General features: G+C 45.3%; 1 long non-coding RNA gene across 1 annotated transcript in view; it reads right to left on the bottom strand.

Moving 5' to 3' along the window:
• LOC149747410 (uncharacterized) overlaps window positions 1–25,538 on the bottom strand; it is a 186,887-nt gene that overhangs the window by 70,747 nt on the left and 90,602 nt on the right. The window contains exon 2 of the long non-coding RNA XR_016387802.1: window positions 5,590–25,538. This exon is cut by the window's right edge and continues 24,294 nt beyond it. This is a non-coding gene — a long non-coding RNA (uncharacterized LOC149747410). The remainder of the gene's footprint in view (window positions 1–5,589) is intronic.

Here is a 25,538-nt window from a genome sequence, read left to right as displayed (position 1 = left end):
GATCCACGCTGAGCTGGAAAGGCTTTGACCACGTGACCTTTACATTCTCTCAGAAATCCTGGGAGACATTGAGAGACAGCTGCGGTGGTTCCCATTCCACAGATGAGAAAACTAAGGCAGTGAACAGTGGAATAGCCTAAGACATTCTTTTCCAGCCCTTGATGGTGGGCGTTCCCTGGTGCTTGCAAGTAAAGGTGTGTGTATGTGTGTGCATGTTCATATGCTAAAATAGCTACCGAATCAGTGTCCTTGTTTGCAGCCTTCGTCCCTCCAATCTCTCATCTGAGCTGTATTCAGAGGAGGTTCTACACTTTATGTCTGATCTTATCACCCCATATTAAAACCTTCCATGACCCCCCATTGCTCTTAGGGTAAGTCTGAAATGCCCAAAATGACTGAGAAGACCCTGAAATACTTGACCCCATCCCAGCCCTCTGGTCTCATCTCCCTCCACTCACCACCCCACTCCCCTCCAGCAGTGCTGAGCTGCCTTCTCTCCTCACCTTTCCTCTGGAAACATTCTTCTTTCTCCACATCACCTGGCCAGCTCCTTCCCATATGTCAGACTCAGCCTAGGCAAAACTCCTTCCAGGAAGCCCTCCGCAATCCCACAGCTGGCTTCAATGTCCCTCTGTGGATCCCCTGCAACCTCTGCTTCCCTGCTTCCCACCCTGTGTTATATCATTGGCTTGTCAGTCTCCCCACTAGAGTGTTAGCTTGGTGAGAATAATGTCTGTGTCGTGGTCTTCATTCTGCCCGCAGGCTGAGTACATCTACATCTGAGCACATCTACTATGTGCTGAGTACTACTATGTACTACTATGTGCTGAGTACTACTATGGCACATAGTAGATGCTCACTGAATATTAGTTTAAATGAATTTTGAATAGAAGTCAGATATATGGACATGGGGGCAGGAGAACAAGGTACCATCCTTCTCTCACGTTCGGACATTTCCATGGGTAGGGCCCAGAAAGAGAAATGTTTAAAAAAATACACGTTGACTTTAAGTCAAGCAGAGGCTGACCTTAAACCAACCATCGGTGAAATTTAGCAAAGGGCCGTTGTTTGGGTGAAAAAAAAAAGCTCAAGTTTAACTGAATCCCTTCTAGGAAATTGTTTTTGCAAACCATAATGCTCTGCTCAGAAGTAAAAACTGAGTGTTGCCACTCATATCCCCTTGTCCAAAACTCAGACATGTGGCCACATATTGGTTCAAGGAAGAGTGGGAAATGTAGTCTTTATTCTAGGCAACCATGTGCTCTATGAAAAATCATTTTACTCTGGAAGAAAGGGAGATTGGATATAGAGGGACAACTGGTAGGCCTTTGCTCAGCATCCTCAGGTATCCATAGCAACCCCTCCTACCTACACAGCCCGCATTCTTTGTCAGAGTTCACAGAATCCCCTGGCATGAGTGACAGCAGCAAGAAGTAACCACGCTTCATCCTAAGACTTCTAGGACCCACTGGGGCATGACATGAGGCATCAGATGGGAAATTGGGAAACTGTAAACCTTTCTTCAAAGCCCCAGTGCCCCTTTGCATCATCTCCCCCTCCATTATCTTGTACCACATTATTTGCAAATTGAGAGGCATCAGGTCTAATGAAGAGATCCCTAACTCTGGTGCAGAAGACCTGGGTTTGAATCTTGTATAAGCCCCTTATCAGCTGTATGGCCTTAAAGCATTTAACTCATCTGTGCCTCATTTTCTCATCTGTAAAATGGGGATTATAAGATCTCATGGGATCGCATTAAGGCATAAGCAGCTCCAGTAAGGGCTCAGTAAATGGCAGTGACTGTCATCACAATGCTTCTTTTGGTCACCGGGGTCATTACAGCTGCCTTCTGCATAATCACCCAACAAGTGGAGTTTATTAAAAGAGCCTCCATTCCAGGGCTAAGTCACAGGATTTTCAGAGAATCAATATGTTAAGCCACCCAGTACAAGGAGACAGGCCATAAATAAAATCGGATTCAAGGACTGTCCCAGATGGAACAGACCTGTGTACACCCTGGTTTATCATTTTCCTATTTGTTACTGTTATCACTATTGCTAATCACAATAGCATTTGTCTGGTGCCTCCTCTGTGCCAGGCACCATGCTTTTCAATCCTCACAATATTCCCACACGGCAAGTTTTCTCATTCTTCTTTCACAGGCCGGGAGTTTGTGTTCGGAGGGGAAAAGTGATTTGACCCAAGTCACCCAGAGCCAGCCTAGTATTCAGATCCAATTTTAAAACAGTACTTTTTATTTATTCATTTGCTCCTTTTATATTTCTTTATGTGAAAAATCTCTTCAAAACCATAAGAGTAAAAATCACCGATTATCACACCATTTTCTTCTTTTGAAGTCTGTAATGAAAGAATAAGTAAAAGCCATCCCTCCCCCAGAAATAACCACTTCATGCTTATGCAGTTTAATATTCTATAAATTGTCATTCTCACTCTCTTTCAAACAAATCATTTCAAACAGAAGAAGCTAAAACTGCTGTACTAAAGCCTGCTGGGAGAAATGGCTTCCACGCTGTATACGCCGGCTTCTGCAGGTATCTTCCTTTGGTTCACTTGTTCATTCATTCATTCATCCAGTAAATATGAACCAAGCACCTCATACTTGCCAAGAACTAGTTTGATACTTAGAATACAAAAATAAATAAGACTGAGGCTCTGTCTTGGAAGAGTCGTCAGCACAGATGAGAATACCCGTCACCCGTTCTAACATGAAACGGAAAGAGGTAGACCAAGATGAAGGTCAGAAGTGAGGAGAAGGCCCGTGGTAAGAGATGCTTGCATTCAGGATTAGATGATGCATTGACTACAGAGACCAGGGCCATGTCATCCCAAGCAGAGGCCAATAGGAGGGAACCCGGAGGACTTTCATATGTGGTTAGAACACCAAGGAAGGGGATGGAAAAGTCACCTGGGCCTTAAATAACATTGTTCAATTTGTAGAAATGTTAACGAAAAAGAGAGGCGCCAACATTTTAAAATTCATCATTAAGAATATAACTTGGAAGTAAAGGGAAATAAACTACTGATACAGGCTCCGACATGGATGAACCTTGAAAACATGATGCCAGGTGAACGCAGCTAGTCAGAAAAGACCATATAGTGCTGGATTGCGTTTATATGAAATGCCCAGAATAGGAAAATCTATAGAGACGGAAAGCAGATCAGTGGTTGCCTGTGGGTAGTAGGGTATTGGAAGGAAATGGGGAGTGACTACTAATGGGCACGGGCTTTTGGGTGTGGAGGTGAAGAAAATGTTTCAAAATTGATTGTGGTAATCGTTGCACAACTCTGTGAAAATACTAAAAAACACTGAATTTCACACTTTACATGGATGAACTGTATGGTACGTGAATTACGGCTCAATAAAACTCTTTTTGAAAAAAAAGTGCTTAACAGAAAGGAAGAAAAACAAATAACTTATCATTAGAAAATAATATACTTCTGGGAAATGTCCAGAAATAAGTATGTGTTCAGGACCAGCTTTTGTTGTCATTGTTGTTTTCCCATGATCTCACTTGGGACAAAGGGAAAATCTACTTTTGAACTGGGTTACCCCTTTTTTTTTTTACATCTTTATTGGAGTATAATTGCTTTACAATGGTGTGTTAGTTTCTGCTTTATAACAAAGTGAATCAGTTATACATATACATATGTTCCCATATCTCTTCCCTCTTGCATCTCCCTCCCTCCTACCCTCCCTACCCTACCCCTCTGAGAGCCACCGGTCAGTCAACAACCCAGGTCTAACTTTTTGTCTCCCTTGTTTAGAGGTTACCTAGAGAACAGGGAGTCTCAAAGCCTGGTCTTCGAACCACCTCCATCAGAATCACCTGGAGTCTGAGTTATAAGTGCAGATTCCTGGCACGACCCAGGCCCGGTGAGTCAAAATCTTGGGACAAGAATCCCAGGAATTCGGACTTTAATTTGGATACGCACCAAAATTTGAAGACCTCTGCTCTAGACTATGATTCCTCCATTGCATGATGGTGGCCCCCAACTGTTTTCTGTGTCTGCGCTGATTCTAAATAGTTACCCAGACCACTGAGGCCATGGAACCACATCAAGACATACTTGGTGTGGAAGAATCTTTGCAAAGAGACATGAAAAGACATGTAAACTGTGTGCATGACTGTAACAGATGTGGTGTGAGAGGGTGACTGAGTCTGAATGGGCCAGTGGAAGGCTTCACAGAACATGCTCAGGACAGGAAGACATGCATGGCCAGGAAATGGAGGATTTCAGATTTGGGACTGGCCAGATCTAGGATTCCAGTCCCAAATCTGATTAGCTGGATGACCTCAGATTTAACTCCTGTAATCTCAGTGGTGGGCTGCATCACCCAAGAACATGCCAGCCTGCCCTTTTCCCACCATCTGGATTTCTCCAATCTGCAGTGTATCCTTCTGACCTCCATGACTTGGCCTCATCACTTCTCCCTAAGATGCAGTCTCTTCATAAGTGAAATGATGGCTTTGATCTTAACTGTCTAGAGGTTCTCTCCTGGCTCTGACGTTATGTCATAACAAGATCAGAGGACTTTAGGGGAAGATTAGGAAGGCCTCTACCATGATTTTGACCCAGAATTAAAACAAGAAAGGATACGACCAGCATTTTTCGAGATCCATTTTTATGAGGTCTAATTTACATATGATCAAATGCCCCCCATTTTAAGTGTACATTTTGGTGAGTTTTAACAAACACAACCTCTGTCCTCACCACGATAATCAAAATATGGAGTATGTCTGTCTCTCCAAAAAGTTCCCTGTGTTCCTTACCCGACAGCCCCTCCTCAGTGTTTTCTATCACTAGAGATTACTTTGGTCTTTTCTAGAATTTCAAGTACTGGAAGCATCCAACATGAACTCCTTTGTGTGTAAAACCTGGAGATCCATCCATGTTGTGTCATGCATGGGTAATGCCTTTCTTCTCTTGCCAGCTTTGCTGTCATGGTTCTGATAGAAGGCAAACATCACTTCCTAGGAACATCACTTCCTAGGAACATCACTTCCCTGACCCAGCCAAGCCTATGATTTGCTCCCACACACCATGTACCCCACCACTGTAGCCCTTGCCACTAACAATGGTCTTCTCAAAGGCTTCCCAAGGGTGCCCCTAGGAAACCCCAAGTTTGTGGGTATTCCCACTACTCAGGATGTCACTTCATTATTTCTAATGTCCTGGCCCCTGATTTTAATCTGATGGTTAGTTTATCATTATGTCCTAGTGGCTCATTGCAGGGGGACTCCTGTGGTTGCTATGTTCCAAGTCCTTGTTTAGTTTGCTAAATGGAGGGCCCCTTTCTCATCCCCATTCTCCAGCCAGAAGGTTCCATGCAGATGGTCGCTCCTAAGTAAATGAACTTCTAGTTCCTCTTGTCCTATACCTTATCAATAAGGAGATGTTGAAGCTTATGGGGCAGAAACACATGGGCAGTTCACAGCTAGAGATTGGTCTTAGAAGTCCTATGACCCTATGATCTTAGAAGCCCTGTGACCCTAGGAATTCAGTTCAAGACGTTAGCTTGAGTATTCAGAAGGGCTCCCACTCCAATCATCTCCATTGTCATCTTACACGTATTTGTGTGGCTGGTTGGTTACTGTCTCTTTCCGCCACAGCACAGCAGGCTTCAGAGGGTGGGAACTGGTCTGTTCTGGCTCCCCACCCCATCCTCCATGCTTCCCATACTGCACAGAAGGTACGTCACGGGGAAGTGTTGACCGAGCCACTGAAGGGGAAGAAAGAAGTAGAAAAGTAAAGGAAGGGAGGGAAGGAGGGAGGGAGAAAGGAAGACCAGACCACATCATTGGGGCTCCTCCCGTAACACTTGTAAGAAAGGGAAATCTGATAAAAGAGAACATCAAACACTCCTTTACTTACAACGTGGTATTTTGTACTGTGGCCCCCTCCCTGTGAAAGACATGCTCAAGCCCTAAACCCTGGTACCTGTGAATATGACCTTATTGGTAAATAGGGTCTTTGCAAGTAAATATGAGGTTATCCTGCAGTAGGTTGTACTCTAAATCCTGTATGACTGGTGCGCCGAGAAGAAGAGAAGAGACACAGACACACTCAGGGAGAGGCCATGTGGTGACGGAGGCAGAGATCGGAGTGATGCATCTACAAACCAAGCAACGCCAGGGCTTGCCAGCAACACCAGAAGCTAGGGAGAGGCCAGGAAGGAAACTCTAGAGCCTTCAAAGAGAGCACGAAGGCTGACACCTTGGTTTTGGGCTTCTCGCTTCCAGAACTGTGCAAGAATAAATTTCTGTTGTTTTGAGGCACCCAAGTTTGTGATCATGTGTTACAGCAGCCCCAGGAAGCTGACATCCCATCATATGGGATCGTAATTGCCCGTTTGCCGGTCTGTCTTCCCTGCAGAATGCAGAGCCGTGACTCGTGCATCTCAGCAGCCCCAGGACAGAGACAGTGCGGTGCCCGGCAGAGCTGTTGCTTGGCCTCCACTCCCTGAGTGGACAGAAGGGACGGGCTGGTGGCGGCCTCGAGGGACCCCCTCAGCCTCTCTAGCGGCAGTGTTTGCATCTTCTCCCCGGGAAACCAGCTCAACTGCACCACTCCTGCCCACGACCAGGTGGGATTCCTCCTTTGCAGAAAATGAACCGGAGGAGTGACCCTAAGTAATTGCATGCCAGCCAGCATTGAGTTTGAAAAACAAACACACTTCCTTTCAGCTACTTCCCCTCTCCCCCCACCCACCCCAGAGACCTCTTAGCTACAGAAAGCCTCACCGCCAACCCACTCCTCTGTCCAATAGAATTCTTCACATTGACACAGAGCAGAATAGCTCATCAAGGACAAGGTTTGCAGGCGACTGAGCTGTACTGAGAACCACAGTTCACTGATAGAAAATAAACTCCAATCAACAATCTCAGCGGCTTCTCTCACTTCCTGGCTGCTCAGTCTTCACTTGTGCTGCTGCTGGCACCACCGCCAGCATCTCTGTGGAGACTTCAGACTTGGAGGCCCTGGGGAAATGTGTGGGTCTTTGTTCTTAACCTATGCAGGGGACTTGCGTTCTGGGAGGTGAGGTCTGAACATTGAGGACGTGCGGTTGACACGTTGATTCCCTCTCATGTGTGCACCAGGCACCAGACCACCCCCTTTACATATCTGTCACATGTGGGCCATTGGTCCCATTTAACAGATGAGGAAACTGAGGCTCGAAGGGGTTAAGGATTTTCTGTCCCAGAGAATGCTACCCTTTTCCCTCCAGTTGCCCAAGCCTGGGCATCATTCTTAATTCCCAAATCATCTATTACTCTTTTCCTTTGGTCTACAAATTAGGTCTCAAATCCACAAGCTTCTCTCCATCCCCACTGCCCCTACCCTGGTCTAGGCCATTATCACTCAACAAGCAATTATTGGTTGCCTGTTCCAGCACTGGGGATACATGAGAAAACAAAAGTGGACAAGATCCTGAGCTTCGAGGAGGCTTCATTCTCGTGTTCCCTTGCCTAGATCACTGCCAGAGCCTCCAACCTGTTCTCCCTTGTCTCTCCTCCCACACAAACCATTACCCACAGTGCAGTTCACTTTCCCAAAATAAAACTGTGATCAGGTCATTCCCTCTTACAATTGTCTGAAGCGTTCCAATTACTTTGAGGATTAAGGTCTATCCCCCTTGATGTGATTTACAAATCCCTTTCGTGACCTGGCCCTCGCCATCTCTCTGGAGAGTCACACCACACACTCCGTATTCTACTTTCCTTCATATGAACTTTTCTTGAGTTTATTTCAGAGTCTAGATTCCTCTGGCTTCCACACATTGGGCTTTCTTTGCCTGGCATATGGTTCCCCTACTCTATGTCCCACTCATTCTTCAATTTCAGACTAGACATCACTTCCACCGATGCTTTCCCTGACCTTCTACCCTGCCCAGACTACACTGGGGCTTCTGCTATGTGATCTCATAGCATTGGTCTTCCCACATCCTAGCACGGGTCACACTTTACAATCTTTGTCACTAGATTGTACCTTTGAAGACAGGGATAGTGTCTGCCCTGCTCATCACTGAATCCACAAACCAAAGCATCCCTCGATATTTGTGGAATGAATGAATGAATGTTAAAGAAGTGCCAGGTCTCAGGTTCATAGCCAGTAAGTGGCAAGAATGGGATTTGAACTCCAAACCCACGCTCTTAACCACTGTAACCCACCGTGAGAGATGTGGTCAGAACATAACATCATTATCATAAATCCTCCTGATCAAAAGCGGAGACTTGGGCTTCCCTGGTGGCGCAGTGGTTGGGAGTCCGCCTGCCGATGCAGGGGACACGGGTTCGTGCCCCGGTCCGGGAAGATCCCATATGCCGCAGAGTGGCTGGGCCCGTGAGCCATGGCCGCTGAGCCTGCGCGTCCGGAGCCTGTGCTCCGCAGCGGGAGAGGCCGCAACAGTAAGAGGCCCGTGTACCGCAAAAAGAAAAAAAAAAAAAAAGGCGGAGACTTAAGCTAAGGAGACAGGGAAGCGGAGGGAAGCGGATTACACACAAGATATGGTGTGAGTGTTTCATCATCTTAGGTCTTGGGAATGATCAAGTTTCTCCCTGGTTATCAAGGGAATGGCAGAAACACAGAATATCCAAATGAGGATGGATCTGAGATATTACCTTGTCTTTTAGGCCTAAAAGAATTGAGGTCCAGGGTGGAGAGGATGCCCTTCTCCAACTTGTGCATAGTAAGAGGCAAGTTCTGGCCTGGAACTCCAGGTTTCTTGACAGCAGATGCCATGCTTATATCATGAGCATAACCAAAGCTGGAGGAGGTCTAAGTGCTTAGTCATCAGGAAGGGGTCAAAATCCAGAAAATCCTAGATTTGCTCCTGTGCATCAGATCTGTGACTGTGGAGGGGCGGTTTTACTTCTTGATGGAAAATTCCTTTCTAAGAAGGAAAGGTGAATATTGACAGCACTGGGGTTAGCACAGGAACCATTGTGTGTCATTTCAGGAAAACCAAGTGACTTTTATCTTAGTCATCCCCCGGCAGGGAAGAGAAGGAGAAACAGAAAGGAAACCTGACCTACTGGTGGGGCTACTTATGTCCACCTCCACTGGGAGGAAATGGGGGTAGGGGTGTGTGGGCGGACTGAGTCAGCCCGTCTGTCAGCTGTGTGCCAGGCATGCTAAGCACATTACAAGCCTTGTCCCATTAAATTCTAACAACCCAATGGGACATATGCCCATAGTTGTACAACTAGTAGGTACTGAGTTGGGACTGGAGTCTGATGTCAAGCCTGGGATTCACAAACAATGTGCTATGTTGACTCTCAGACATCAGAGTTGTTGGCCAAGGGTGGCTGGATGACCACTGATCAAATACTGCCTTGTTTAGAACTGTGTCATCTTCCCTACCCCAGGGGAGCCCCAGAAAAAATAAGAATGGCTTCCAAGATCGCTCAGAGAAGCCCACAACTTGGAAATGCCTGAGGATCATGAGAAATGGAAAAAGTACTCACTTTACACATTCTAGAAAGTTCTCATCCATTGAGAACAATGAAAACAACTGCTAAGCATCTACTATGTGCCAAGCACTGTGCTTTCCATAGATAACCTCAACTTGTATGAGGCTGACCCTGGGAGATCATTATTATCTCCATTTCTTAAATTTTATCCAAAGCACCTTGAAAGAGGTCAGGTAATGTGAACAAAGCCAGAGTAGTGGCTAGGGGTAGGATTCAAGCTTAGACCTGCCCTTCACCATGATGGGATGCCAAGTTGCCACAGCATGACCACAAACCCAGTGGTAGCACCTGGGGAAAATACAGTGCTTTGAGGTCCAGTGTCCTGACTTCTGTGTCTTGACTTCATCTGTCAGAAAGCACCTGCCTCCCATGGGGATTTGAAGATAAAATCAGGCAACATCAAAACACAGTGGAGGTTTGCACCGTACAAATGTAGGCTCTTTTGCTCTGCTTTGAATTATTATTATTCATTGTCCTTGGAGAGAAATGAAGGAGGGAGAAGCAATTTGTTGCTAAATCCCCAGCTGGAGAAAGATATAACTTAGAATGAAATTGGTTGGGGAGGGGGTGTTCACTCTCCTTCCTCAGGCTGAGACCTCTTGCTTTCATTTGCATAAATGCAGATTCCTGGGAAGCAAACGTGCAGTCACTAATAGCATTTGCTGCCTCTTGCCCTGGGGTGAGCTCACCACCACTCACCACCACTCAAGCCTTCCTGCATCCTTCACTCACTCCCAGAATCCTTGGTAAGATTAAAATTGTACAGACGGTAAAATTCAATAACTGTTTCTATGACATCTAAAGACCAAGCATCAGCTCTTTTTTCCCAGCAGCAGTATCCTGCTCAGAGACTCCAAAGCAAGAGAATGGGCTGGTTAGCGTTCCCTCAACAGCTACAAACCAGGCTCGGGAGCCAGAGAGTTAAAAGTGTGGCCCTTCAAGTTAACTGATGTAAGCCTCCCTCAGTTTCCTCATCTGTAAAATGGGGACAATAATGGTGGCCTCCTCCTGAGATTGTTATGGGGATTCAAAGAGCTGACTCATTTTAAAACCTTTACAAGAGGCTGGCATGATGTAAACATTCTATAAGTGGCAGTGAGGGGTTGGCACGACCCGCGTTCAGATGGCTTAGAGGTTAAGGTCCTGGCTCTGGGGGTAGACAGGCCTGGATTCAAATCCTAGTGGTCCATTTCCTAGTTGCGTGACACTGGGCAAGTTGGTAACCTCTCTGGCGTTGTTTTCTCTTCTGTAAAATGTGGGAGGCCTGGGGGAAGGGGAGACGACAGTACCTACCTCAAAGGGCTGTTGTGAGGATGAAGTGAGTGACTATGCCAGGCACGTGGTAAGTGTGTGCGTTAGTCCACTAGGGCAGCCATAACAAAATACCACAGAATGGGCAGCTTAAACAGCAGACTCTTTTCTCAAAGTTCTGGAGGCTAGAAGCCCATGATCAAGTTGCTGGAGAGTTCAGTTCCTGGTGAGACCTCTCTTCCTGGCTTGCAGACGGCCGCCTTCTCTCCTTCTGTTCACATGGCCTTTCCGCTGTGCACTCGGAAGGGAGAGAGAGAGACAGAGAGACAGAGAGAGAGAGAGAGAGACAGAGACAGAGAGACAGAGAGACAGAGAGAGCAGGTGCCTCTTCCTCTTCTTATAGGGCACAAGCCCTAGTGGATTAGGGCCCCATCCTTATGAAGATTTACCTCCCTGAAGACCTTCTCTCCAAGTACAGTCACATGGGGGCTAGAGCTTCCATATATAAATTTTACTGGGACACAATTCAGCCCATAACTGTGTTCAAACAACATTAACCATTTTGAGCAGTCCATAAACTGAGCAGTCCATATTTTAGTTCCATAACTGGAACTAAAATATAAAAGTAGAAAGCTGATTATATGTTTCTCCTGCCCTCTGCATTTCCCCTCCAGCTGCTGAGGAACAGCTGTGGCCACCCCTTCTGGACATGCCATGTCCTCCCCCAGGCATGGATGCTTCTAGTAACTCAGACCTTCAGTGTTACTGTCACTACTGATGTGGAATCTGTTTTCTCCTTTCTTGACTCCGTCATTCACTGAACTGCCTGAAAATTGATTTCTCTGCCCCTAGCAGCTGGTGGCTTTGCCAGGAAGCAAAATATTTTACCAGCAGCAGGTGGGGCAACTGGGGATTCCTGTCTAATACCAGGGAATTTGGGGGCCCCAGAGATCCACGAATTCCATAAGAATCCTCAAGAGGGGCTTCCCTGGTGGCGCAGTGGTTGAGAATCTGCCTGCCAATGCAGGGGACACAGGTTCGAGCCCTGGTCTGGGAAGATCCCACATGCCACGGAGCAACTAGGCCCGTGAGCCACAACTACTGAGCCTGCGCGTCTGGAGCCTGTGCTCCGCAACAAGAGAGGCCGCGATAGTGAGAGGCCCGCGCACTGCGATGAAGAGTGGCTCCCCCTTGCCGCAACTAGAGAAAGCCCTTGCACAGAAACGAAGACCCAACAGAGCCAAAAATAAAATAATTAAAAAATTTAATTATAAAAAAAAAAGAATCCTCAACAGAAAAAAAATATTGTGTTAAGAGTTCTGCTTTACAGTTTTACTAGTACAGTAACAACAAATATTTGTTGAGTACCTACTATGTAGTATCTGCTAAGCAGTGTCTGAGAGCTTTACATGGGTCACTTCATTCAACTTTCTTAATAGTTCCATGGCAGTGAATCAGTGGGGGCAGAGGAGAGGGGCTGTGCCTCCCAGGAGACTTTTGGCAATGTCTGGAGGCATTTTTGGTCGTCAACACTGGGGTTGGGTGTGGGGAGACTGCACACTGCCATCTTGTGGGTGGAGGCCAGGGATGCTGCTCAGCATCCTGCAACGCACAGGGCAGCCCAGATGTCTGACCCAAAGTGTCAATACTGCCAAGGTTGAGAACTCTGCTCTGTAAGATACTCTTAGTATCTCTGCTTTACAGGCAAGGACACTGACTGTCAGAGGAATGAAGCAATCAGCTCCAAATCACAGAGGAGGCAGGGTCTGAACCCAAGCCTGATGGATTTCAGAGCCTCTCTCTCCACCACAGACCTATGAACAATCACGCTTACGCATCAAACATAATGTTCTGTCTTCATTACAGCCATTGGTGTCTCTCAGACTCTGGGACCATGGGCGGACGCCACACTTTGTTACAGACAGGCTGCTTGAAACAACTCTGTAGTGTGCTAACACTAGGGACCAGCTCACACTTGATTCCAAAGCATCCTTGAGCTCTCAGAACACATACCCTTCACAAAAGAAACTCTGATTCATGAATTTGCCAACTGTTTTTCCCCCCAGCTGCAGCTAATATAGGTATTTCCAGCTATAGATTATCTTGAGTCTTTGGAACTGAAAAAAGGGAAATCAGCTTCAGGTGCTGAGCTAAAGAAAGAAGGCGTTTTAGAAGAAGGAGAATGATTTGCTCTAGCTCTCCGTATTCACCCTCACGCTTCAGATCAAAATGTAATTGCCAATTGTTGTCATGTTAAAAGAAATGTAACTGTGTAGGTCAAACTTTTTGATTTCTTATTCAGGGAAATTTTCCATTCCCCAGCTCTCATCAAAAAGCCCAAATCTAAGAAAGCTGTACTGCCAAAAGGGGCTCAGAAAACACAAATGATTTTCTTTAAAAACTCTTTTGTCCATCAGAAAGCAAGCAACTGGATCAGACTAATTATTTCCCAACAAAGACATAAGATTTCCTTTTCGCATCTGCTTGCTTTTTGCTATCAAAGGAGCATTTTTAAGAAATGTATTCTGGACAAGAAAGATCAAAAGAGAGGCATGAGTCCAGAGCAAATAATATTTTTTCAGATTATTTCCCGTTGAATTTGCTTAAATCCGTCATATTTTACTCCTTGTCATTATTTGAAATCTTCACCTTGAGTTACAGCTGGTGGGGGATAGGAAGGCACTCCCGTTAATGATGCCGGGTAGCAGAGGATGAAAAAAGAGAAAGGCAGGCCCCGGGGTGGCTGATGAATAAAGGGAAGAAGAAAGAGGTGACTGTTTTATCTCAATAATGTTATCGATGCCCTCGTCTGTATTAGAGCTGTAGAGAGATTACACATGTGAACTGGATGGGGATTATTCCAAAGGAAAATCAATGTTTGGATTAAAATGTGTTTATGAAAAAAAAAAAAAAAAAAAAATGTGTTTATGAAGTTATGTCAAGAGAGCTTCTTTTATCTCTTGCCTCAGGATTACCCTAAGAGGCCCGTGCACATGAATGATACCTCACCTTTCCCCTAGCATACTTGAACACTGCAGGTTAGCCTTGGGAAAGGGAGAAGTGCCCTTTTAAAGATGGTGATGCAAAAATGAAAATAACCATAGTGAAAGCCAATGTTGATTGAGCTATGTGTGCCAGATACTCTTCCAAGCTCTTTGTATGTATTAGTTCATTCTAATGGCCTCAGAAAGTGGGTATTACCACTATCTTCATTTTACAGATGGAGAAATTGAGGCTCAGTTGTAGGTAGAGGTGTCATGGTTAAAAGCTGGGGTCTGTCTATAAGTGCAGGCTGCCTCAGTTCAGATTCTGATTCTGCATTCACTAGCTTTGTGATCTTGACCAAACAGAGGTCAAGTTACCTTCCTGAGTCTCAGTTTCCTCAGTAAAATAAAGATGATCATGATGATACCTATCTAACTGTCATGGGATTGTTTTAAGGATGAAATGAGATAATCCAAGAAAAGTACTTAGCATCCTGCCTCTCAAAGAGTACCTGTCAGTACATATGAGCTGTCTTTATGATTCATATTTCAGAACTGATGGTTAGTTCATTATTTTAATTCTCAAGGAGATGTAGACTCAGTCTGGCTCCATGGAAAGATCTTTACATTTAAGCATATCTAACTTCTAATGCCTGCTCAGCTCCTGTGTGACCCAGGGCGACTCAGTTGACCTCTCTGAACCTCAGGTGTGTGAGGAAGAGTCTAGTCCAGTGGTGGCCATGTGTTAGGTAATGTGTACTCTTTGTTTATAATGAATAAAAGGCATCTTTCTTTTTTAATTGAAGTATAGTTAATTTACAATGTTGTGTCAGTTTCTGGTATACAGCAAAGTGACTCAGTTTTATATATATATTCTTTTTCATATAGTTTGTCACAACATCTTTCTTTTTAATCTCAAGACTCTCCTTCCCTTTCTCTGTCAGTGTCCGTCATTCCTCGGCCTCTCCCAGCCCTGAGCTGACCCTGAACAAGCTCTGGCAGGAGGCCTGGAATTCAACTTGGAGTCCTGTGTCTGTCCTTTGCCACAAGGCCCAGGATGCCTGTTGACTCCCAGGGCAGTCCTTCCAACAAACCCATGCCTGTTTTCCTGTCACTCCATGCCCCCAGGAGGATGAGCGTCTCCCTGTATTGTTGAGTCTATGACCAAGAGTTTGGTCTTAGCAGCCCTCTGACCATGGCCCCTCTTCCATGTCCCCGAGCTTTTAGCCAAAGTCCTATATGAAGTCCAGAACCCAAAGTCACCACCCACCAGATGCTTTTGAGTCAAACAGACATGAGTTTAAATCCTGACTATGGCCGATCAAGTCATTTCACCTCTCTAAGCCTCAGTTTCCTTACTTGTGAAATGGAAATAATAAGCCCTATAACTTATGGGGCTGTTGAGAGGATTAAACACAATACTGTATGTAAAGCATTTAGGACAGTATCTGGTTCATGGTAAATTGTCAATAAAAGTTAGTCACTTCCTGTGGACACTTTTCATAACTCAACCCTCACATCCCCACTCAGGTCGGGCCCCTTGAACATCACCTGCCACAGATACAGCTCAAGTTCACCACGTCTCCTTCATGCCAGGTTAGTTCCCCAGCTTGAGTCCTTTATACTCCTGACACATGCTCCCTTTCTGTCAACTCCCCTCAGAGGTTCTTGCATAACCCAGTAAAGCTTCCACATTTTACATCTCACTGTCACCCAGCCTCTTGGTTCCTCTAGACTGTGCAATTTAAAGACTGCTTAGAACTTTCCAGGTACCAAACGATTGTCCAATGTTATTAGGAAGACAAGCAGGTCTGGGGCAAGAGACCCCCTCAGACCGAGTCACCACCACATCATTCCCCTCTCGTTAGCAGAGTATCCTGGCTTCTCACAGTTCTCTGGTGAGACTCTGTACTCCTCAGAGCTTTTTGGGTTGCAAGTGACAGAAACCCAGCTCAATTCAGCTTAAGCAAAAAGGCTTTCATTAAAGGTCCGGAGGGTAGCTTGGCTTTGAGCAAGACTTGATCCAGAGTCCAGGAGACACAGCATCAAGAATCTACCTCCATCTCTCTACTCGTTCTTTCTTGTTGGCTTCATTCTCAGACAAGCCCTTCCCTTTTCATAGTAAAGATGGCAGCTCCAGGTAACACTGCTACCAGCTCAATATCCCAGTGGAAAGAGAACCCCTTTTCCCAATGGCTCCAACTCAAGTCCCCAAATGGAGTCTCTTTGGCTCTGATTTGGTCGTATTTTTACCCAACCAAACTTGGGTCCATTTGCCTACATGCAGTAAAGCCAATCTACTGACACTGGGTTACGGTGAAGGAAAGTGTAGCATTTATTACAAGGCCAAGCAAGGAGTACCAGCAGCTAACGCTCAAAAGACCCAAACTCCCCAACAGATTTCAGGGAAAGATTTTTAAAGACAGGGTGCGTGATCAGCTCATAGACATTCTTCTGATTGGTTGGTGGTTAGGTAATCGAGAGTCAACACCATCAACCTTCTTGTTCCAACCGGGCTGGGGTCTACAGGCTTGTGGGCAGCATGCAATTATCTTCTTCCACCTGATGGGGATTTCAGTATCTGCGAAACAGCTCAAGGGTATGGCTCAGAATATTATCTATAGCCCTTTGATATCTATATCATATTATCTATAGCACTTTGATATCTATATCGAAGTCCTTGACTTTGTTTAATAGCTAAACACTTATTACTTTGTCTTGCTTGACTGTTTTCCTTTGTTGCTGCATTTTCTCACTTCTCTGATTAAATGTGCCATTTGAGGAGGACCTAGGAGGCTGAAGTTCCTAGGAGACACCAGTCTGTCCCGGGAAGGCCCCATAGGGTCCCGCTCATTTACAACACAGTCATCCCTTACCCAATCACTGTGGCCAGGGAGATAGTATGTACTGATTGATCAGATCTGCATTGCATGTCCATCCCTGGAGCTGAGGGAGAGTCAGTTTCCCTCAAAATACCTGGGCTGAGTGTGGAAAGGGTGATTCCCTGAGGGTCAAGTGGGCGTCCGATTAGAAGGAAGAAGACTGAATGCTGAGGATGCTGAGCAAAAACAAAGATGCCCAAACTGGTTGGGAGTTATAACAACCTCATAGGACACTCCGAGCCCAGAGTCAGGATTGGCTCAGCTCTACTCAAGAAATGGTCCCGTGGATCAATCAGAGACAAAGCCTGGCTTCAGTCTTCACTTGGCATTACTCTCCCCACCAGCACAGTCCCCTTCTTCTTTCAGCTGTCAAGCCTCCACCTCCCAGCACACATCTGGCTGGTGCTTATCCTGCAACCTGCTGTTGACACCTCGTGACTTAATTCCCACAGATGGATGTCTGCGTTTAAGAGCATGCCTTATTGTCACTGAAATCATAGGATGCTAAAACCTTTATAAATTGATATGCCAGACAAGAGGGAGGCAAAAATGAATGCTAAGTTTCCTTGCATAATACTCTGTGGGATGTGTTTTTCCCCCTAAGAATATTTTAGCATTAATTAAGATAAAAAATGATATACGCTGAAAGACAATTGAATCTGTTCTTCGTTAAAAATGGCCTCGTTGGGTAAAAATAGTACCCAAATTATACATATAAAGATGCAGGGGGAAAAATACTGTAAACCTATAACATGATTAAAATAGAAATGCAAACCGGTAATGATGAGGCCTCAGACAGATCTGGGGGAAGAAGGGAAATACGAGGAAGAAGCAAGGCGTGTCATCAGGCTTAATTTATTCACCTCCCTCCGGGATCCTCTTCACTGTGCTTCTCATTAGTAATAACCACCATTTATCATGGCATGGTTAACATATGTTTTCAATGAAAGTGGTGTTGTTATTACCATTTTCTAAGTGAGGAATCTGAGCTTTAGAGAGTTTAAGTCAAGGTCACCCAGGTATAAAATGGCAGAACCAGGCTTTGAACCAGGTTAACTTAACTTCCCAGCTCTCTGTGCTACCTGACTCTCTCCATGGTCCCCTCTCTGAGGGTCCCCCATGTCATCTAACCAGCTCATCTCTTCAGGGTAGAGTAAGAATAAAGCTCATAGCTCACACGTCACATTTATGATGTGCCAGGTGCTGTTATAAGCTTTTCACATGTATTGGCTTACTTCACCCTCACAACAATGTTGGGAGATCATTACTTTCATGACCCTCATTTTACAGATGGGGAAAGTTGAAGTTTGCCCACGTCAGACAGTGGTGGGAGCTGGAATTCAAGACAAGTGACTGGCCTCAGAGTCTGCACTTTTTACTGCTGTTTGTACTGTTCTTCCTTTCCTCTGGGGAGCCATTTGTGACCTCCGATGTCATTTTCCCCAGAGTTTCTGCAGGGATGACTATCTACAGCATCTATCTGGGTATATTTTAGGAGGGGATTTTTTTTTTTTTTTTTTTTGCAGTACGCGGGCCTCTCATTGTTGTGGCCTCTCCCGTTGCGGAGCACAGGCTCCTGACGCGCAGGCACAGTGGCCATGGCTCACGGGCCCAGCCTCTCCACGGCATGTGGGATCTTCCCGGACCGGGGCACGAACCCATGTGCCCTGCATCGGCAGGTGGACTCCCAACGACTGCACCACCAGGGAAGCCCAGGAGGGGATATTTTTATGTATTTGTCTAATAGCTACCCTGTAAGTCTGAAAATTCCTTGAGAGTCAGGAGTTTCTAGAACTTCTCCCATCTCTCCCTTAATATTTCTGGTTAATGCCTTGCCCATGATAAGGTTTCAGGAGTGTTTGACAAGGAAGGTGATGGAGGCTAGTTAATTTTGCTCCCTTCCATGGCTGCCATCTGCATGCTGAGAGCCAAGAGGTCATTATCCTCAAGTGGATCTTTGTGTAGGGGGAGACTGGGCAAGGATGATGGACGGCTTTTCACAAAGCCACCTGAGCCTGGAGGAAGAATTCAAAGCTGTGTCAGGGTTTCTTCTCAGGTACAAATTCATGAATTCATACATTGTCTCACCTATTCACTTATTTATTCAATCCTCTCTTCACCGATTCCCTCAGTTATTTGTGCATTCACTCAACAGTTACTGAGCAGCTGCATTGGGCCAGATGCTCTGTTTGGGCCTTGGGAATAAAATGGTGCACACAACCTCATCTCTCCTCACCCAGATGGACAGAGGAATGATGAAAGAGTGGCTCCCAGCTTAGCCAGTGCGTCAGGAAAGTAGCACTATTAGCTATTAATTTCTGCAGGCTCCAAGTCCTGCAAACTCGAAGCTGTAGCAGGAAATTGAACCCATCTCGTGTCTTTGACTTTGCTCATGGTGGGAAGGTCAATTCTCAGCACAGCCGATGCATGAGGTCCACAGCCCTTGCTGCAAAGTTCCAGTTTTAAGGTGGCAGGCTCAAAATCCCTCTTCTCCCTGCATCATTTTTGGACCTCGTGAACCTCTGCATCTGATTTTCTTCCTAACGAGAGGGTGGTGTGTGAGCTTCCTCTCAGCTACCTTTGGCTTCTCCAAGCGAATGTTCTTTTTGTCTCCACAATGACAACAGCTTGATTGGATTCTGAGAATTATATTACTTTCCTTTCAACTAGTTATCATGCGCCTACTGCGTGTCGGAAAATCTACATGTGTTATCTTTCAGATGGGTGCTGTTACTGCCTGCTTAGAAGTGGGGAAACCCATGAGCCTTGTACAAAACAATTTAAACAATTTAGGTAAGTATAAGGAAACTCAATAACCAAAAATGTTACTTTTATTTATCTTGAGTTTCCTTATATGTATGTGTTCTGAGTTGGTGGTAATGTTTTCACAGCTCTCTCTCTCTCATATAATATATATATATATATATATATATATATATATATATACACACACACATTATATATAATTTAACATAAATGGAATTATCACAAATGCTTTTTTATTGTGCACACTTTTTTAACATGTGTAGATCTGTGTATATACATGCCTCTCTCTGTGCATTATATGTATTGCTTTTTATAATTAGAGGCACAATGTATGCCTTAATGTTTGTAGAGCATTAAGCAATATAGAAATGTATAAGTAGGACATGAAAGTTCTCCCAAAATCCTTTCCGCCCCTCCAGTTTGGTAAGAGCTCCTGGATTTAGGCAGGCTTTTCTATCATCATTAGGACAAATTAGCCAACCAGAGAGGAATATTTTCTGCAGTTAGAATGAACACTTCTTTTTTTTTTTTTTTCCTTTCCTCCCCTTCCATCTTTTTTCTCTCCCCAGGTAAACAATGCCAGGAAGCAAGGTGTATCTTTTCCTACCTTTGTCCATGTTCATCTAAATATTGATATATGCAAACATTTGTTCTAGCAAAAGAGGTTTTGTGACATACATTTTCTACGTCTTGCATGTGTCATGAACTAGAAAACACAATTCAGTGCTTGCATTCTAATAAAATTATAGATTTACTGCAGCATTCCTTTTTTTTTTTTTTCCCCCTGACCAGGGATTGAACCCGTGCTCCCTGCAGTGGAAGCACGGAGTCTTAACCACTGGACCACCAGGGAAGTCCCCAGCATTCATTTTAATGGCTGCATAATGGTCCACAGTTTGGGACATCATCGGGTATTGTCTTTTCCCCAGCCCAACTTTTTACCACTGGAAAGCATCAGGCACAGAACTTGTGGGTGTCCCCCTTCCCCAGGCTAGCCTGGAGATAGAGAAGACCGGGGAACTCTATTTCTTTTCTATCCCCCTCAAGTCTCTGCTTCTGACACTGAAAAGACTCTCTTCTTCTTTTTGCTGTCCTACCCTTTCTCCTGACAGAGGGCTTGGCTGAGGGAGGTGAAAAACAAAGGCAATGAGAGTGGGGAAGCAAATGAGGGAAAAACATGTTTCTGTTTCAAAAATATTCTTCCCTCCACACAGGCACAATAATTTTATGGCATTTTGCAGTTTGCAAAGCCCTTTCTACTTTGTATTTGAAATGCACACTCACCTTCATGTTCCCTCTTCCCTCATCCTTAAAGACCCAGTCTAGCTGTCACTTGGCCAGAAAGCCTTTGCAGGTCTACACAGCAGGCCCAAGCGCCCTGGGTTCCCCCACCTCCATCCAAGAAAGTGTCTTGAGAAACACGCGAGTGAAATTGGCATGATTTGGGGGATATACCTTTTTTGTTATGAAAAGTTTCAAATTTTTACAAAAAGAGAAACAACAGCATAATAAATGTCCATATACCCATCACTGAGAAACACTCTAAGGATAAGGGAACACACTCTAACTTATTTAAAAAAATACAAACCTCTTACCAATTCTAGCTAATTTTGGAAACTCACAACATACCACTTACCGGAACTGACATTTGGGTCTACTAAAATCCCTGCCTTTGGAGAACCTTGTCAAAGAAAAAGAGCTGGATAGTAGTTAAAGCCGTAAAAATAGATTTCATTCAGGACTATTGCAGTAGGAGAAAAGAGATCTCAGTGTAGAACTGGGCTCAATTCTGAATTCAGAATGGACAGGTGGGGATTTGTGGCCAAGGAGCAGGGCTGGGGTCAGTGGATGGAAGGTTACTAAGAAGAAACATCAGGGGTAAGGGGGGATTTCTGGCTAAACCGATTTGACAGGATTCTTGCTAAAGGCAGATCAGGGTGACCAGAAATCACCTGGAGGAGCATGGAGGATGAGGAATTTGATCAGATATCAAGGGTGATCAGATATTGGGGCTGGGGGGTTCAGTCTAAACCAACCTAATCAGGTTTCTTGCTAAAACAGGGCAATGAAGAGGTGAACACAAAAGGCCAAGGTCAGGGATTAGTTGAGAAGAGGGCTCAGAGGAGCCTGAATGAAGTTTGGTCAAGGAGAGAGTCTGCGTCAACCTTCAGGCCACGTTTTGGGAGGTGATGTAGCGTGGGTACCACTGCATCCATTCATTGCATCCATCCATCCATCATCCATCCCTCTTCTTGCAAGAGCCCTCACTTTTCATTTCGGATCAACACTCCCCCCACTTTTAGCCCAAGTGATTCAAGTGGGGCTTCTTCTCCTGCAGTGGTGGGGAAACATTTGACTTAGACCCAAATCAGGAGCATCATGTGACTTTTCCAAAGCCAGTGAAATTCCGGGAGACTTTTGCTGAGAATGCTGGGACAGAGGCTCTACTACAGTGAAGCCGAAGCTTTGAGGATATAAGCTGAGCTTTTTTGCAGCTGTTTTGCCATCTGGAGGAGCAAGCCTGCTGAAAATGGAGTGAACACAGAGGAAAGCAGAAATGAGAGATGGCAAGAAACTGAGTCCTGATGAAGCCATTGGAGTCCCCAGATCCAGCAGTGCCTAAAACTAGCTCAGTTACATAAGCCAACAAATACCTTTTTTGCTTGAACAACTTTGAGCTGAGTTTTCTGTTTCTTGCTCCTGATGAGTTCTGATACCCGTGAAGCAGGAAGGCAAAGAAACTGTTAACCAGGAACCAGAAGGGGCAGTCTGAACACCCACTGACAACATAGATCCCAAGCCAATGATTGGCGTTTTACCACCAGGACACAGTTGTTTCAGGGGTTGGGTCTGGGGTCCATGAATAGGATGTGACAGAGCAGAGACCTCCTGACTCCGAGTCCCCTGCTTGTTCTCCCACTCCCCACAGGCTCCGGACGCGCAGGCTCAGTGGCCATGGCTCACGGGCCTAGCCGCTCCACGGCATGTGGGATCTTCCCGGACTGGGGCACGAACCCGTGTCCCTTGCATCGGCAGGTGGACTCTCAACCACAGCGCCACCAGGGAAGCCCTCCCACTCCCCACTTTAAAGCCATCTTTGCAGGTCCAAGGTGGGAAAGCATTCCTCATGGGAAATGTTCCAAAGCAGTGTCATTATGAATCTCTCTCCATCGTCACAATTACTAAGGTACCTCTTCCAGTCAATAATCCTTTCTCATCTTCTTCAATCTCTATTTATCTGGATTCCCTAGCAAGTCCTGAATCAGGCTCCACCCATACGCCTGCTGAGCCAGGAAAGAATGGATTCTGAGATGCACCCTGCTACTTGCCCTCCTTGCTGTCAGCACATGTAGAAATTAAGGTAGAGTTTCCCATGATCGCTGAATTCCAATCACCCTCCACAGTGGCATCTGGGCTGTTCATTACCTGACAAGAGGGAAGTGACTGACTATTTGGTGTCTGATTATGGCTGCACATTGCAGGTCATTTTGGCTGGTATGTTATAGCAAAGCATGGAGGATGAAGGGCAAACCTTTCATCCCACTCAGAAATGACAGCCAAAGCCAAGCTCTAATTTCTCTCCACAAAACAAGGCAGTCGGGTATGTCCACAGGACACAGGACTGTGTGCCTCTAATGGGACACAGGACCGAAGAACTAAAGTCAGTTTGGGACCTGACTTGGCATTTCTTTTTTTCTTTTTTTTTTTAAAGTTGTGGAAGAATAAACTTTACTGGCCCATAGAAGGGATGAGGGAAAAGAAGGAAGGGCTGGGGAAAAAGAACGAAAACGGGTGGGAAAACTAAAACAGAATGATTTATAGTGCACAAATATACTTCGTAACCTCCGCCATTCAACTTAGAGACAGCTATTGCAGTGAAATACAGGTAGATTAAAGTGAGTTCCACTTTCTAGTTGATGCTATTTGTACCAGTTCTATCATTAGTGAGCCACCGTTTCTAGCTCGGCATTTCTGACGTCCAGGAAAAGCCGCACTGGCTCCAGGCTGCCAACTCCTGTGACTCCTCATCCCCTTTCCGCTAAATAGGAGTGCGACCACACAGGTAAAGGAGTAACTACCATTTCTCAGACGAGCAAGGGCAAGTCAGTGCAGTGACTAGAACTAAATACAGAACTAGACCTTGACCTGGCCTAGTCCTTGACCTAGACCTAGATCTTGACCTAGACCTACAACTACACCTAGAACCAGAATTGTGCTGTCTGACCATTGGTAAGACTGGACAGGGACTTCCCTGGTGGGCCAGTGGTGAAGAATCCACCTTACAATGCAGGGGATACAGGTTCGATCCCTGCTCAGGGAACTAAGATCCCACACGCCACGGGGCAACGAAGCCCGCAAGCCACAACTACTGAGCTTTGCGCACCTCAACTAGAGAAGAGAAAACCCTCACGTCACAACTAGAAAGAAGCCCGCGCGACACAACAAAGAGCCCGTGTGCCTCAATGAAAGATCCCGCATGCCTCAACGAAGATCCCACGTGCCGCGACTAAGACCCCCACGCAGCCAAAAATTAATTAATTAATCTTAAAAAAAAAAGACTGGACAGAGGGTCATAGGAAAACTGGAACCAAGGTCATCTTAAGCATCATCTTGTTGACTTCACTGTACTTCATGCAATCACTCTGGCTTCACCCTCATGGCATTGCTGAATCTTTACAAGGAAACCCTCTAGAAAGCTTATCCTGTATAGTAGTTAGAAAGTGGTATTAGTCAGGGCTGACCATGGCTTACCATTACTAAGAGTATTCTGCTCTAATATGTCTTTTCTATATAACATAGAACAGAACATTTTATTTAAAAGTCAAATATAATCCACAATGAGTTTTCTTAACTACAGAACATATGCAGTTGAAGGCACGATGCAGAGAAATAAACTCTATTACTGTTTGGTAACTTTCTGACTGGTCCTTAAATCTTATCAACCCCTCTTATTCCTCCAACCCAGCTCATACTGTTGCTTGTCAAAAATACATCTTAATCTTTAATATGTGCTAACGCTTATAAACGCCAATGCATCATACCAATGTAAAACTGAAGTATCTACCTTGACACCCTCTCAGTCCTGCTGCAAGTGGAGTTTTACACTTCCAGGAGTGGCCTCCTCAAATCTTTGCATCTCTAATCACATGGAAGCTGGGCTCCTTGCTCGATGCCTTTAAATCCCCACTCAACTAGATACACAAAAGTGAGATCACACTTAAAAGTGCAGAACCACAAAATCCATACTTCTCAGAATGTAACTACTGAAAACCACACTGAAACTAGCATCATAAGGTTTTATAATAGACACAAAGAAGTTTCTCCATCGAGCTCTTATCAAAGGAGGACCCAGATGGGGATCATGAAAGATGGGAATGGATCACTTGAGCTAGCTGAGTTCTATAGGGTCAGAGGAAGAGAGACCCGGGTTATGTACATGATGGAAAGTTATTACAATGGCCATGGGATGTGGGGTAAGAAGCTGCATGTGAGTGGTGTTCCCAACGTGGGTCCCTGTCCTCCCAACAAAGTGATGTGTGCAGAGTTTCCTATATAAAGGGTAAGATTGTCCAGCAATGCTCAGTGGAGTGGCCTGCCCCTCTGTCTTACAAGTATGTGTGGTGAGACGTTACCATTAAAATCACCACCTGTGCTATCCCTTCCACGTGGTCCTGTTACTCATCTTTTTCCCCCACTCTCGTGGCAACTAGATTTTATGACATTTATTTAAGGAATGGGTTGCAGAAAAGAGAGAGAAGATTTTAAACTTCAAAAGGCTCATATTGTGAATCTCAAAACTTGGGCTTTTGAGCTTTAGAAGCGTACCTCTAAAGAAAATCGGGGTAGAAAAACTGTGATGGGGCAGAAGAAAGTCCTATCTCCCTGACTGGAAGCATTTCTTGAGTCTGGGGAGAGGAAAAGCTTAAAAAGCCAAGGGCAGTGAAAGGGAGGAAAGTCGGTTGGGTCTGAGATGAAGGGACCACACACACCTGCAGAGAATCCCCCACCAAGAGGTGTGGAGACCCCGAGCCCTCCTCAAATGTCTCCTGGAACAGGGACTCTCGTTACCAATCCCAGGAACTGCCTGGGAGCCCAGCTGGACCCCTGATCATTGAGTCTCTGCTGTCCTTTTTAATGAGTTAAGTTAGCACCTAGGATGC

This window comes from Delphinapterus leucas, chromosome 15, assembly GCF_059928025.1.
Source record: "Delphinapterus leucas isolate spDelLeu-1000000601 "Yukka" chromosome 15, BTC_Dleu_Yukka2, whole genome shotgun sequence".
Lineage (NCBI taxonomy): Eukaryota > Metazoa > Chordata > Mammalia > Artiodactyla > Monodontidae > Delphinapterus > Delphinapterus leucas.
The sequence above is the reverse complement of the archived record's forward strand: the minus strand, read 5'-3'. Positions and strand labels throughout refer to the sequence as shown.